Below are 13,784 nucleotides of genomic sequence, written 5' to 3'. Positions count from 1 at the left end.
TAACAAAGGGTTCTTAATTGGCTAAGTATTCCAGAGTAAAGGAAGTACTATTGAAAAGTGATACTGAAAGGTTTGGTAAAAATAATTTATTTGCACTGTTTTTTAAAAGACTATGTAACTTCTGCACAACCGCTATACAATACAATTATTACACTGAAGTTTAAAGACAGAAAGTGCACACAGAGCAAGAGAAGCAAAATAGGATACTTAACCTATCTTTATATAAAGAGTATGCGCTCAAAAGGGCTCTACAATACCAGTATATTAAAGCATTCAGTGCAATATTAGAACAGTCAACGAAATAAAAATAAAGATAATATCAGGTCACTGAGGCAGATATAAGCTACAAAAATCAGATGATAGTGACCTGAAGATCAACCCAGACAATACCCATAAATGATCAAATGTAGCAGATGGTGGTTTTGACAGAGTAGTTACTCATGGACTTTAAGGTCAGAAGGGACCATTATGATCATCTAGTCTGACTCCTCCACAATGCAAGCCACCCACCCACTCCAGTAATAGACCCCTAACCTACGACTGAGTTATTGAAATCCTCAAATCATGGTTTAAAGACTTCAAGGTACAGAGAATTCACAAGCAAGTGACCCGTGCCCCATGCTGCAGAGGAAAGTGAAAAACCCATAGCGCCTCTGCCAATCTGCCCTGGGGGAAAATTCCTTCCTAACTCCAAATATGGTGATCAGCTAAACCCTGAGCATGTGGGCAAGACTCACCAGCCAGACACCAAGAAAGAATTCTCTGTAGTAACTCAGAACCCACCCCATCTAACATCCCATCATGGGCCATTGGGCATATTTACTGCTAGTAGTCAAAGATCAGTTAATTGCCAAATTAGGCTGTCCCCTCATACCATAGACATAAATCACACAAGAAAGGGGAAGACAAATAGAGAAATAATGTGGGAACTCCTTATGACAAAACAAAGAAATTTGTCCTACTGCAGATAACTGTCATTCTTCATCTAACAATAGTTTTCATATTACAAACCATAGCCCTGTGTATTATGCAGGAAGCTGAACCTTGAATTTTGCAACAAGGCCCTTGTTTCTGCAGTGCTCTGCTGCTGGGTCCTTGCAGCAAACTGAAAATTCTGTTACAGCTTCAAGTGCACTCAAAACAGAGGGTTTTACTGAATTAAATAATTATTCATTATTATTACTTATTTTTGAGGATCCATAAGTGGTTAGGCACTTAATGGAAATAAGGAGGGATATGGACTCTACACCAGAGACCTTCCATCTAATAGCAGACTAAACCAGGCAAATGAGGGACATCTAACCAAACAAAAAGGGTGGGGAAAGTAGAAGGACAAAGTTACATTAGTAAAATGAAATCGCATTGTTCTTTTTCAGTAAGTGATTCACGTATCTTGAAGCTTCTGTTTAATTAGGGTTGTTTCTTTTAACTTCCTGCTCAAACAACACCATTTCTTATTTATTCTTATATTAAACCCAATGGGGCAAATTCTGTTCAATAAGTCCACCATAAATCTGGAGTAATTCTATTATTATAGTTTGCTATTTTGCATTCCTGGTAGTACCTATAATATACTAAGCATTTTAAAACATAATGGAAGGCCCAGCCCCTGCCCCAAAGAGCTCCCATTGCCCCTATATTTTCAGTGTTTAGAGCATTACATATTTTTGTACTGGTTGCATTTTGGAAGTTGTTGAGAGAGGAAGGAGGAGCCAGGGTTATTGACAGCTGAATCAGGGACATCTGGGGCAAGGCATAGGAATTGATTTGGGTTTTGGACCTCCCAAGGTGGATGTGATTTTTATTTATTTCTTTATTTGTTTTTATAACTTTATAACTCCCTGGTAAAGGCTGGATTCTGTGGCAAATTCCATGACAACAGAGTTGTGCTCAGTATATATCAACTTGCAAATTAAAGCATTTTGCAAACTGTTACATAGTTCATACAACATCACGGAAACAGAGCCACCTCTGGGTGGGAAAAGCAGTAGCCAGGCAGACAGTAAACTTTACAGTAATAGAGGGAAGGGGAGTGGCTAGCTAGCATCTGCTTCATTTTGTCATGTATGGATTTAGTCTGGCTTGATCTTCAGGTCTCTGATTCTGTTATCATCCACAGAGACCTAATATCTTTTTTCTCCCTTATTTTGGTTGATAATATCTAGCTCTTGAAGTTGTAATACATTGGTACTGCAAAGCCTTCTTTTGTGCATATACTTTAGGTAATGTAGGTAAAGTCTCCTTTCAGTATGGCACTATCTACTTATAATACTTGAACCATTCACTAGTTTCCCATCTTGATTCCATGCAGAAGCATCTTAGAAGGGTCATTTTCCCAGTAGCAGTGAATTCAGCCCATAGAGGTGAATGAGCTTCAGGCTCTAGTGACTGGTCCTCTCTGTACTGTATTTTATATGGATTAGGCGATGCTACAGAATTGTGCCTCGAAAGTGTGGTGGCTAGAGCTGGTTGGTTGGGCTAGAGCACAGTTTCACTGAAAAATTCCAATTAGTTTAAACCAAAATGCTTCTCGGAAACATTTGATTCAACATCGTTCTGACCAACCTGGTTTCCTGCCAGCTCACCAGGTGGGTTGCTGGGGTCCCCAGGAATTCCAGAGTGTGTGGCAGCCCCACCATGCGGCCTGCCCCGGAGCCAGGGACCTTAGAGCTTCCAGGGTTCTTACTGAAGAGTGGGAGCCTGAAAGCCCTGGGAGACTCCAGTGGCACCGACTCTAGTTGGGGCTCGCTCCCAGCTCTGCAGCATGGAAACCTGGGGCTCCCAGCACTTCTAGGTTTCCTGCCATGGAGCTGGGCTTCTGGAAAGCCTGGGGACCCTCAGGAGGAGATGGGCGAATAATTGATCGCTCTGTTTGGCGGCTAAATTGGAAAAAAAAAAATTTCAGGTCAACCCACAACTTTTTTTTAAAACTTTTTTTGGCAAAATGAAAGTGTAAATTGGAAAAAAAAAAAAAGAAAGAAAAAAGCTCATTTGAGGTTTTTGCCTTTTTAAAATAAAACTGAAGGAAAATTCTAAACGAAAAGTTGTTTCAAATTTAAAAAATCAGTTTGTTTTTTTTACTTTTTCAGGATTTTTTCGCCCCATTGTCCAAAACAGATCAATGAACTCGACATGAATTCACATAATGTTTCAGTTAACCCCAGTTCAGTCTTTGGCTGAGCTGGGAGCCTTGCTACATGGGTTCGAAGGGTATGTCTACACTGCAATTAGAAACACTTATGGCTGGTCCATGCCAGCTGGCTTGGGCTCAGGCTAAGGGGCTGTTTAATGGCAGTGCTGACATTCAGGCTTGGCTTTTGCCTGAGCTCTGGGATCTTCCCATCTTCCAGGGTCCCAGAGCCCGTTCTCCAGACTGAGCCCAAACATCTACAATGCATTAAACAGCCCCTTAGCCTGAGCCCCGCAAGCCCAAGTCAGTTGGCACAGGCCAGCCACAGATATCTAATTGCAGTGTAGAAATACCCCCAGAGTCAATTTACTTTCAATTTTTTAAAAATGAAACAATTATTTCAAAACAATTTGGGGGGAGGGGGGTGTATTTTTCTTCCATGTGAAATTTTGAAATGCTTCTATTAGTGCTGTTTTGGAACAAAATGTTAATAATTTCAGGAGTTCTGCAGAATGGAAATGCTAACTTTATCAGCTCTAGTGACTTCCAGCACAGCTGAATTGCTGCAGAGAGGGAAATAATCTATCTACTCCTGGCATAGACCAATATCAGATTATGGCTTCCTGGGGTAAGGAGGAAATAGCTGCACCACCCATGGAACAGATATTGTGCTGCCTGTTACTCAAGGCAAATTATTAAGTCACAGTGTCTGATTGCAATGGCTTTCTGATTGCACCTCACTGCAGCAGTTTTGCAGTCCTGCAGCTTCAAGGTCGTGTCAAGGCTCAATAAATTCTGTTCAAAGCAGCTTTGGCTGCTAACCTCAGATCTGCCCCTATCCAGGAGATTTGCAAAGAAGCCACATAGGCTTCTCCTCACACACATGTAAAGCATTATTGCTTAGTTTTGGCATCTAGTCAGGAATCCAGGTTGCATTTACAGAACCTATTTCTCACCCAAGTTATTCATACTCTCTTGCACTTTAGATTTTTATTCTGTTTGGGATTCTGTTTTCTCAGCTTGTGAAAGTACCTTCGCATTCCCCATACACTGAGTGCTATCTATGCATGTTATTACTTTAAATAAGTTAACATTAAGGTTTCAGAGTCACGCACTCAAAAGTTAGGAAATGCCAGAACTAAGATTGCCTGTGCTTTCATCTTTTGAATTCTATTAGTCTTGCTTATCTTTTACTGCTACAGAATTGGGCAGTTTTTCAGTTCTGCTTTCTTTTTGACATATCCCTTAAGCTTTTATAGGAAGTTTCCAAGTGGGACCTCAATTAGATGGGTCTTTTTGGGTAAGACAATTGAACTTTTTCACTTGTAATTCTTGTTCTTTGAAGCTATACACCTCAACAGATCACCAGTCATCTTCTCTTCAGAATATGAAAGATTGTGTAACTGTAAACAGGTAAAATTCCCCACTTTGCTTTGAAGAGAATATACATACATTATATATATTCCAAAAGTACTCTTTTTTTTTTTTTTTTTTTTTTTTTTTTGCGTGGGGGGAGGCTGATTCTATAAGTAACTTAAATAGCAAAACACACCTGTAAAACCTTTTATATAACTGAAAGTTTCTCCAGTGCTCTCTCCTGGTTAGATTTAACAAGATGCATCTGCCACTAAGTATTTTAGACAAAGTGGAATAGTTTCAAAAGGAGATATTGAGAGCTACCAGACCCAGAATAGGGCACTCGTCTGAGAGGTCTCTATTTAAATTCCTGCTTAGAGCCAGGCAGGCTGAAGATTTCAACCTGGGTCTCCTACATTCCAGTTGAATGCTTGAACCACTGGGATATTGGGTATGCAAGGGGGGAAGGGGAACAACCTCCTCCTTGGCTCTGTTTTGTGTGGGAAGCTATCTTGTAGGCATGCTCTTAGCTGTCCTCTGAGAATGCCTACCAGATTGGGTCCCACCAGTGAGATAGGCAGAGTGAAACCTAGTTTGAGGATCCCTCTGGGACTTAGTCACTGAGCATCTTGGCACCAGCAGGCCTTAGGTGGCTCTGTGAATGCCCATCAGTAGAAGTTTAGGTGCCTAGAGGACTTTACTTGTAGTAACTTGTGTGACAAGGAACTTTAGGCACCTGCAGGGTTAGGCAGCAGCTGAGCTCGGGTTTTGAGGATCTAAAGTTTTGACTTAGGTGCCTAAAGTGGCAGTTAGGTGCCTAAATTCCTTAATGGATGTAGCCCTTAGCATCTTCCTACGTTTTGCATTAACACTTTCCATATATTTTAACTGGATTTATTTGGGAGTTATCAGCTGATTTTGATTTTGTAAATGATTTTGGAATGTACTAAATCACTGACTAATGTGTGTGTAAGACTTCTTGATTCAGATCTTTCTCATCTGGTCATATCCTAGTAGCAGGAAGGTAATCTACCTAGATATACTTCTGAAGAAAAACAAATATTTTTCTTTTGTATGGAATTATTTTCAAAGCACATTTATTGCATAACACTGAGTTTAATGATGAGTTTTGGTTTGCTTTTTGTTTCATTGCTTTGCTTACAACCAAAGATTAGATTTGGAAACACTGTTGGAAAAATTGGTCATCTTATGGCCTTGTATAAAGTGTATGTGTACGTGTAATAAAGTAGGGTATTACACAGATTTAAAACAAACTAATCTTTTTAAATCTATGGTCATTAATGTGTGTCAGTAATGCAGTATGTGCCTATGGAGTGAATCATAGAAATTAGAGATGAAAAAGCCCAAATAGGTCATCTAGTCCAGCCCCTTACTAATGTAGGATTTTTCCCTATAGTATATTCTTTTGTACTTTCTCCAGTCAAGTTATCAAGCATTGAGGCTTCTACCTCTCAGAATATTATAGTCTTCTGGAAAACAAATTAATTGGTAATAATTATGGGCTGTTTGATCTTCTGGACGTGCCAGTTGTTTCCATTGACAAACATAAGCCTTGCATCAGAGAATTTTGATTTTGAAGATGGACACACTGTAGTAATAAAACTGGATAATGTGATGACTGTCAAATACTGAGAAATTGGGACACTTCAAAAATGCCTCTAATATTGAGGAGTGACTCCTGTTTTGAGATGCATTATGTGCTCTGCTTATGGGTCTGCCATTTGGTTTGGAAGAAACAGAGCTATGGCCCCAAAAGCTTTTGGGGCAGATAGCATAAATGTGCAAATTTTGGCTGACTTGCGTGTGAAGCAGCGGAGGAATCTTTCCGTTAAATATGCATGTAGAAAAACACCTTGAACCTGTCAAGCTGCTGGCAATAGTAAGACCCCTCCAAATTGAGTCAGGCATCAGTTGTTAAATGTCCACATTCAGAACCACTATAGAAGCCATGGGTTTTTTTCGTGGTTCCTTCATGAACACACTCGACTTCACTATGATATATCAGAAAGTGCATAAAGAAGACATAGGTAGTATGTGACAATGGTGATTAACTCTTCTGTCTTTAAAATTGTCTCTGAGGTACTGGATAGTGGTACACAAACTTTGCATCACTAATAGAAAAGGCTTGTTAACTAATTTCTGCTCATATGGGTACGCATGTATCCAACCCTCTTATGTACTCAGGTTCTCTGTCATTTGGCAGGCATTTACAAAAGGGCATTAGGTTTCTTTTGTGCACAAAACTCAGATTAGAGGGGATCACATAATTTTAAATCAGTTACTTTTAGCTGAACTTTGGCCTCACTCATACTGATGTTGTTGAATGAGTCATAGATGTTAGATTCTACTTTGAGTGTAATACTTGGTAGGAAATTTTTTGAAATTTTTAACACAAATAGGAAATAGTAACAAATGCTGTTCTGAATAAGGCATTGTGATCTGTACAATATTTTTATAGGAGCAATGATCAAACACAATTGCAAGCATCCATTCTGATGTTAATTTTTACTTTGAGGCTTGTACTTTTGGACAAACATTTAAGACGTTACTTAATACTGGACCATGACATGAGGAAGAGCAGAAGTTTCACATTAACTCACCTTTCCCAAACGAGATTTAGTGACATTTGATTTCACAAATCATTAGCAGTTCATTGAAACAACTGCTCATCTGAGCATGAATGATTGAACATCACATGAGTGTGAATTGTGCATGTTGCATGATGAGGGATGATGCAGATTAGACAAATCTTTAACCTATCTAGAGATTAAACTGAACGCCTACTGGTAAATGGTTGAAAAATGAATGAATGTCCTCAGTGAAGGAACAATGTGAAAAAATGTAGACACATTCCCCTTTTTAAACTAACAAAGAGATGGACTGTGGTATATAACTGATGTGTAAAAGGTATATTGCTTTTTAATGTATGGTATACTCCTTGTGTATTTTTCCTTAATGTATTTTTCTTAATGTATGGTACAAAACTCCTTGTGTATTTTGTGTATGAATGGGTGTTCATCAGAAGTGGTTAGTCTCATGAGTAAGTTCCTAATTAATAATGCTTTTTAATAAATAAAAGTACATAGAAAACTAGAAGTCTACTTTTCTTTTGAAATTGTTACGCATATCTTTCTCTCTCTTGCTGGATTCCCTTGGCAGTCCTGTGTTCCTTGCTGATTTATATGACTTTTCACAGAAGTCATCAAAATGTTAGGGCATAAAACATCAGATGAGTTCTGTTGAACAGTATATGCATCTATTATTTCTAATATTTAGCAAGTCATTTATAGAGTGATGTAAATTTACATTGCCCTTTACAAATATTGGGCCAATTCTCCAGTCTGTTACACCAGTATAGAACAGACATAACTCCACTGATTTCAATAGTTCCATTGGCATAAAATTGGTGTTACATAGTGGAGAAGCAGGATCAGAGATTAAAAAACATTTTCTGCCCCAAAATCTTACAACAAAAGGCACGGACACCAGACAAGTTATGGGACGTTCAGGTAGGGGACACTAAGGAGAAACTAGTGGTGAGAATAACAAGGAAGAGTTGCTAAAAAGTAGGTTTTTAGGGGGTATCTGGCAGACAAGGCATGAGAGATTGTTCCAATAAAAGGGGTCTGCAGTGCTGAAGATGTAAAGCTGAGAATACAAGAAGATTGAGACCAGTAAAGAGAGAGGATTGTGAGTAGCACAGAGAGCAAGAAAGGAAGAGGGAGGAAATAAGATCAGATGTAGGTGAGATTATGATTATGTACATTTGCTGAATGTATCTGAAGTGTTCACCAGTCTGTAACTCATGAAATGAACACACACACACCATATTCCAACTGTAAGCAGGGTCTGAACGAGCTCTTCCCTTTAGAGCTGGCTGCGGGGAGGAGAACAGGCATCAGGGCCAGACTGCATTTGCATGAGCACACCCATCCTACATAGGTGCTCAGCATGATGGGAGTGCTTTGCCCAAATGATCCCTTGGGCTGGTGTTGAGTTACAGATCACTCCAGTGTTAAATACAGGGATAATGAAATGTTGTTCCCATTATTCTATGAGCAAAGGGCAGCAGAACTGCGCTTAGCCTGTTCTGATTGAAGGTCACTATCATCTGAACCAAACTGGCTAAGCCAGGGGCTCGGATGCTAGAGGCTTGTGAAGGTTGATAAGGTGTGGGGACAAGTATTTCTGCCTGGAAGTGGGGGGGTCTTCTTACAAGCCCCAGGAATGGTTTAATCACCCCATTGCACTGTTTAAAGATAGAGCTAATTAAAAGTTCCAGAGGGGTAGCTGTGTTAGTCTGTATACAGCAAAAACAACTTGAGTTCTGTAGCACCTTAAAGACTAACCATTTTAATTTCAGTAGGCATAAGCTTTCGTGAGCCTCAGCTCATTTCCTCAAATGCAGTTGGTAAAAATGATACAGCAAAATAAGAAACATAGAAAATATATAGAAGGCCACATTTATATATCAAAGGGCATAGATAACAATGGGGAAGCCGGGTACTTGAGGCTTGATGACAACCATTGAGTAGGAGGTGAGAATGGGTCATCAGAGCAAATTACTTCTTGTAATGAGAGCCATTCCAAATCCCTGTTTAAACCCAGTCTGAATGTGTCAAGTTTGCAAATAATTTCTAACTCAGCAGTTTCTCTTTCAAGCCTGTTTTTGAAGTTTTTTTGGAGACGTACAGCAACTTTCAGGTCAGCGACAGAGTGCCCTGGGAGACTGAAGTGTTCTCCGACTGGTTTATGGATGTTATTATTTTTTATGTCTGATTTGTGTCCATTTATCCTTTTGCGTAGCGATAGTCCAGTTTGGCCAATGTACATGGCAGAGGGGCATTGCTGGCCCATGATGGCATATATAACATTAGTGGATGTGCAGGTGAATGAGCCCCTTATGGTGTGATTGATGTGGTTAAGACCAGTGATGCTGTCATTAGAGTCGATGTGTGGGCAGAGTTGGCAGCGGGGTTTGTTGCAGGGATAGGTTCCTGGATTGGATTTTTTGTTGGGTGTATGCTTGCTGGTGAGTATTTGCTTCAGGTTGGGGGGCTGTCTGTAAGCCAGGATGGGTCTGCCGCCCACTGCCTGAGCGAGAAACGGAGATCATCTGCTAGGATAGGTTGTGGATCTTTAATGATGTGTTGGAGAGATTTTAGCTGGGGACTTTAGGTGGTGACCAGTGGTGTTCTGTTGTTTTCTTTGTTGGGTCTGTCCTGTAGCAGGTGACTTCTGGGTATCCGTCTGGCTCTGGTTCTGTCTGGCTCTGTCAATTTGTTTCTTCACTTCTTCACTTGTAGTTTTAAGAATGTTTTATAGAGATCCCATAGGTGTTTATCTCTGTCTGAGGGATCGGAGCAAATCCGGTTGTATCTTAAGGCTTGGCTGTAGACAATGGATCGTGTAATGTGTCCAGGGTGGAAGCTGGAGGCATGAAGATACGTATTGTGGTCAGTTAGTTTTCAGTATAAGGTGGTATTAATGTGACCATCCTTTATTTTTATTGTAGTGTCCAGGAAGTAGATTTCTTGTGTGGACTGGTCCAGGCTGAGGTTGATAGTGGGATGGAAATTATTGAAATCCCAGTGAAATTCTTCGAGGGACTCTTTCCTGTGGGTCCAGATGATGAAAATATCATCAATGTAGCGTAGGTAAAGAAGAGGTATTTGAGGACAAGTTTTGAGGAAGCGTTGTTCTAGGTCAGCCATAAAAATATTGGCATACTGTGGGGCCATGCGGGTGCCCATAACTGTGCCACTGACTTGGAGGTATAGATTGGCTCCAAATCTGAAGTAGTTGTGGGTCAGGACAAAATCACAAAGTTCAGCTGCCAGGTGTGACATATGATCATCAGGGAAAATGTTCTTGATGGCTTGAAGTCCATCTTTGTGTGGAATGTTGGTGTAGAGAGCTTCTACATCCATAGTGGCTAGGATGGTATTTTACAGTCCCCAGCTAAAATCTCTTCAACACATCATTAAAGATCTACAACCAGATGATCTGTCTCTCGCTCAGGCAGTGGGCGGCAGACCCATCCTGGCTTACAGACAGCCCCCCAACCTGAAGCAAATACTCACCAGCAAGCATACACCCAACAAAAAATCCAATCCAGGAACCTATCCCTGCAACAAACCCCGCTGCCAACTCTGCCCACACATCGACTCTAATGACAGCATCACTGGTCTTAACCACATCAATCACACCATAAGGGGCTCATTCACCTGCACATCCACTAATGTTATATATGCCATCATGGGCCAGCAATGCCCCTCTGCCATGTACATTGGCCAAACTGGACTATCGCTACGCAAAAGGATAAATGGACACAAATCAGACATAAAAAATAATAACATCCATAAACCAGTCGGAGAACACTTCAGTCTCCCAGGGCACTCTGTCGCTGACCTGAAAGTTGCTGTACGTCTCCAAAAAAACTTCAAAAACAGGCTTGAAAGAGAAACTGCTGAGTTAGAAATTATCTGCAAACTTGACACATTCAGACTGGGTTTAAACAGGGATTTGGAATGGCTATCTCATTAAACAAGTAATTTGCTCTGATGACCCATTCTCACCTCCTACTCAATGGTTGTCATCAAGCCTCAAGTACCCGGCTTCCCCATTGTTATCTATGCCCTTTGATATATAAATGTGGCCTTCTATATATTTTCTATGTTTCTTATTTTGCTGTATCATTTTTACCAACTGCATCTGAGGAAGTGAGCTGAGGCTCACGAAAGCTTATGCCTACTGAAATTAAAATGGTTAGTCTTTAAAGTGCTACAGAACTCAAGTTGTTAGAGCTAGTTAAGAATCTTTTTTTTTTGTTAAGTGCTTGCTAAAGCCGAAATCATCTAGTGCAGGGCAGCTCTCCTGCCCAGCTTCAGCACTGAGGTTCACTTGCTAAGAGCTGACAATCCCTGAGAGCTGAGTGAAACCTCAAGAGACTGACCTGCAGGGGTCATTGTGGAGAAGCAGGTGGTAGCAGAAGATGATGGTGGGCAGCAGAGCGGAGTGGGTGGCAGGGTGGCCAGTAGGGCGATTGAAGGGTAGCAGCGGGACAGTGGAGCAAGCAAGTTGCCCTCTTTCCCCTCTCCACAACTAGCTTCGGAGGTGAACTCTGCAGCTGCATCTCTAGACTCTGGGTCTGCCCTGACTAAGGGCAACACCTGTGAGTGGGATGCTGTGAAGGGAGGGGTACATTAAAGCAACTTCTTGTTGCTGGACTTAAGAACCTGAAGCAAAAGGAAACTGCCCAATGTACTCTGGGGTGCATGTTTTGTTCATGGTTTTATTCATGTGAATCCTGCCTGTGATGTTTTCCCAAGTTAAGACTGGGTTACTTCTCCCCTTTTTATTAAGTCTTTTTTCTACACTCAGTCCCTTTGCTTGCAAGAGCGGGAAGTATTGCCTCTAGAAGCAGCGAAGAGGTGATATGCAATTGTCCCAGGTTACTGGGTGGGAGCTCAAGCTGGTTTTGTGTTGTATTGTTGAAGAGAAACCCTAGATGTTGAACTTGGCCCTTGTTTCTGCTGACTTTGACTGGCAGAAGGGTTACACAACTTTGGCACCTGTGGTTTCCAGTGAAAACAGACCAGATCGGCAGTGGTTGATTCTTTCATGCAGCCCTACTGATAATGCTGTGAAAACCATCATAGGGAACTGTTTCCACTGCCAGCCAGTCAGCAATCCACTTAAAAGCAAGACAATGGCAGCAGAATAGAAGTGAAGCAAGAAATAACTGAGAGGGAAGTAGTTGGGAGGAAAGAGAAGACTTCCAGAGCAGGGGTTCTTTCACTAATTTTTTTCTGCAGACCATTTCATTAAAGAGAGATGCTACCACAGAAGAACTCTCCTCCAAAGTTTCCAATATCCTGTTGCTTGGTTATCAAAATATTTCATTGTTTGGATGACCATAACTGGCACTGCAGAGTAATGGAGCTTCACAGACCATACACTGAGATTCTGAGTTAGAAAATAAAGAAAAAATGAGGAGAAGAAAAAAGTAAAGTGGACATGGCCAAAGGAAAAAAAAGAGATTAGGTCTAAAGGATTAGGAAAAGAGAGAGAGAGCAGGAAAACGAAGCAAAAAACAGAAGTTGAGAGAATAAAGAATGAAAGAAAGAACAGGGTTAGCTGTTTTGAGTTTAATAAAAATACAGAATGACATAAAGTCCCTGGGAAATGAAAAGATAGGGGAGAACTGGAGAAATCCAGATACAGAAAAGGAGAATAGCAAACTGAAATTTCAGAGAAGCTGCCACATGGAGCACAGGAAGGAGGCAAAAAGTAAACAGGCACCAAAAATATAACTGGAATTAGCATTTTTATTTATTTAGGACTGCTAGAGAGTTATGAAACATGAGATTTGTTATGTCATGTTGAATAAATTCTGGCATTTCTAAAGCTAAACCCTGGAATTAAGGGTCAGAACGTTTTCTGGCTCTCCCACTTAAACTTTCACCAACAATAAAAATTGTTTACTTACATGAGAAACACATGGATTGCTTGTCTGAAAACAGTTATCTGATGCATTTCTGTTCATTTCCTCAGAGGTCAGTAATAATGAACACTAAAATGATGTTAACCCACCAAATGCAAATGAGTGCATCCTGGTTGGTTTAGAGGAAAATAATAATATTCAATGAAGACTGAGCAAACATCAGATAGTCAATCTAGATTTTTGTCTGCTTCCATCATTATGCTATCTGAGCAGCTCTGAATATGGTTAGCAGCATTGCTGTAGTTGTGTTGGTCCCAGGATAGGAAAGACGGACAAGGTGAGGTCATATTTTTTATTGGACTGTCTCTGCTTGTGGAAGCTACATGCTTTTGAGCTACCCGGAGCTCTTCTTCAGGTCTGAGGAAGGCAGAAGAAAGTCTGAGGCTATAGCTACACTTCCACTTATGTTGGTATAATGTATGTCGCTCAAGGGTGTCAATAAGTCATCCTCCTCAGGGACATAAATTACATCGACCTAAGTGCCCGTGTGGCCAGTGCTATGTCAGTGGGAGAGCTTTTCCCGCCAACATAGCTGCCGCTGCTCGTTGGGGGTGGATTAATTAAGTCTCCTGTCAGTTTAGAGTGGGTACATGAGAGAGCTTATTTACAGTGGCGCAACTGCATTGGCGGAGCTATGCCACTGTAAGCTCGCTAGTGTAGCCATAGCCTGAGATAAACCCAAGTTGGGACAGATAGTTATGCATAAGTGGTAACGTTGTAGGAGGCCACCTGAAACAATGTGAGTAGTCAGGGTCAGATTGTTATGCAGCA

General features: G+C 40.9%; 1 protein-coding gene across 2 annotated transcripts in view; it reads left to right on the top strand.

Moving 5' to 3' along the window:
* Window positions 1-13,784, top strand: part of NCALD (neurocalcin delta) — an 89,798-nt gene that overhangs the window by 27,905 nt on the left and 48,109 nt on the right. The window contains exon 1 of one of the 2 annotated variants that reach the window (XM_067537331.1): window positions 4,751-4,937. The exons of the other annotated variant lie outside the window; for it this stretch is intronic. The gene's annotated coding sequence lies outside the window, so the exon portion shown is untranslated. Of the gene's footprint in view, window positions 1-4,750; window positions 4,938-13,784 lie in introns of those variants that run through there. 2 annotated transcript variants of the gene reach the window in all.

Source organism: Emydura macquarii, unplaced genomic scaffold, assembly GCF_026122565.2.
Source record: "Emydura macquarii macquarii isolate MOO-44397 ecotype Brisbane River unplaced genomic scaffold, CSIRO-AGI_Emac_v2 contig_383, whole genome shotgun sequence".
Classification (NCBI taxonomy): Eukaryota; Metazoa; Chordata; order Testudines; family Chelidae; genus Emydura; species Emydura macquarii.
Note: the sequence above shows the minus strand (reverse complement) of the source record. Positions and strands in the feature narration are given on the sequence as shown.